The sequence below is a fragment of the Octopus bimaculoides genome, chromosome 15 (genome assembly GCF_046866305.1).
Source record: "Octopus bimaculoides isolate indiv1 chromosome 15, ASM4686630v1, whole genome shotgun sequence".
NCBI classification, from domain to species: Eukaryota; Metazoa; Mollusca; class Cephalopoda; order Octopoda; family Octopodidae; genus Octopus; species Octopus bimaculoides.
In genome coordinates this window covers 20,948,080-20,950,579 of record NC_142942.1, presented here as the reverse complement: position 1 = coordinate 20,950,579, position 2,500 = coordinate 20,948,080, and the positions used below count along the sequence as shown (strand labels likewise).

The window sequence follows — 2,500 nt, the reverse complement described above, 5'->3', positions numbered from 1 at the left end:
TATGTGTGTGTGTTGTGTCAGCTCTCTGTGTGTGAGTGTGTGTGTGTATCTGCGTACATATGGGTTCATGAATACAACATGGCTGTCCTTCAATAAACTCCATTTAACCAGTAACCATAACCACGCAAATAATATTAATCTAATTTTACACAATGGAAACGAATTTTGAAATGTTTTTAAGACCTCTTCTAATTCTCCTGATGCCTGGTGACACCCCACACTGGCTCAATTCGAAACTATTAATGACACACAATACGCTATAAATGTCAACACTGGCCTTCAAACTGAACCCTCGGTCTTATGCCCCACCCAACATACGCAATAAGAACATTAGTGATGGTATATGTCACACGAGGGCGACAACGCTTGTTAACATTTTAACTATAATTTTATTGGTTCCAATGTTTAGTCCGCCATTTTAGTGACAGCTCGCTCTTTATTTTGTATTGTAGTTGGGACACCCACCCTCTCTCTTTACGTTCATTAGTGTGTATTATCTATCAACATAGAAATGCACACACATATACACACGTAATTATTTATATATATATAAATATGTATGTGCATCTGTATAAACACACACATCTATACATACATATATATACATATACATATATATAAATATATATATATATATATATATATATATATATATATATATATATATATATATATATACATAGAGAGAGAGAGAGAGAGAGAAGAGAGAGAGCGAGAGAGAGAAATACATACATACATACACATATATATAGGCACATAAGCATACATATGCATAAATATGCATATATATATATATATATATATATATATATATATATATATATATATATATATATATATATATATATATATACTTCGTTTTGGGATTTGGTTTGCAAGATTCTTTATGTGAGTTCGTGTGTTGAAGCATATTCTGTTGTGTCTGGGGAGAGTCATTCTCTTTTAGTGCCTTATTATTTAACACTCACCGGTAAAGTTTCCACTCATTTATTTATTTATTTTTCCTACAGTTTTCGTTGCGCCTTGTAACCTTTTGAATAGTTGTTGACTCTGTCCGAGCGTCGAAGTCTTCATTAAATTCCACCATAACGAATAACCTCTAATAAAACAAAAGACCGAAATATTGGGCTACACCACTGTTTTCTGTCTTGAGACAGGTTCAAGTGCTTTCCACTTGTGGGGTAACATTTTTAGCATCTAAATTAAAGTTCGCACACATACTTAACATCATTAGTGAAGCCTTGCTCCAGTATGGTTTTTAGCAAACTAATGGAGTAAACAATCCTGTTCTGATATGTTTTTCTGTCTTTGGTTGATAATCTTGTGTTAAAGGTATTTGACTGTGAGTTGTTTACCATGCTGATGGCGTGGCTGAGTAACGTCGCTCAGTCAGTAACTATGACGAAAGAATGTAAATACAGCAATTGTGAATGGTTTATGTTAATTAACGAAATAATTCCGAGGTTAATTACGTTATTGCGATTCCGAATTAATTATTGTGCGTCTAGGAGGAATTGCTTTAGAAAATGAAACATGCGAGGTGTAATATGGAATTTTTTGTAGGTCACGTGAAATTTCTACTCTTTGAGATTCGTGCGCAAGGGGGGAGGTGGGGAAACGTGTTTATGTCTGAGAGTATTCATGTGAGCTTTACGTGAATAATTCATTGATGGATAAAGAGACAGACACTGATAGAAAAGAGAGGAAGGCGATCAGGTAGGAAATAGACGAATACATTGAGCGCGCGCTGTGTTTGTGTGTGTGTGTTAGAGAGAGAGATAGAGAGAGAGAGAGAGAAAAAAAAACAGAAAGAGAGACAGACAGACACAGAGAGCCAAATAAAAAGAAGAAGACAGAAAGACAGAGAGAGAGAGAGGAGAGAGAGAAAAGCAGAGAAGTGGGAGAAGTAGACAGAAAGATAGATTATCTAAATAACCAGATGCAGACAAAGAACAGGCCATTGTTAGGTGCATTCGGCCAGGTCATTTACTGTTATCCGTCACGGTCCGTGGAGCAAATATATACAGCCATTATGTTTGCACGCGTTGAGACGCTGATCAGTAAATAATAAATTACACATTCCTGAGCACCTGTGAAAGACATAAACATGTCACTGTTCCATTTACCAAAATAACTCTAATCAACAATAATATTTATCTGTGACGAACCCGAGTGACGTAATCTGTGAAACCGAACGTGGTTGCAGGTCTCGGTGGTAGTAGCAAATATTCGAAAGAGGCGGCGAGCTGGAAGAATCATTAGCGCACCGGACAAAATTCTTAACGGCATTCCGTCCGTCTTTACGTTCTGGGTTCAAATTCTGCCAAGGTCGACTTTGCTTTTCATCCTTTTCGGAATCGATCAAATAAGTACCAGTTGAACACTGGGGTCACTTTAATTGACTTATTCCCTCCCCCGAAATTGCTGGCCTTGTGCCAATATATATATATATATATATATATATATATATATATATATATATATATATATATAAATTTAT

At 35.7% G+C, this 2,500-nt stretch overlaps 1 protein-coding gene across 2 annotated transcripts in view; it reads left to right on the top strand.

Annotated features, from left to right (window-relative positions):
* LOC106882733 (inter-alpha-trypsin inhibitor heavy chain H3) overlaps positions 1–2,500 on the top strand; it is a 43,547-nt gene that overhangs the window by 21,101 nt on the left and 19,946 nt on the right. The window lies entirely within an intron of this gene.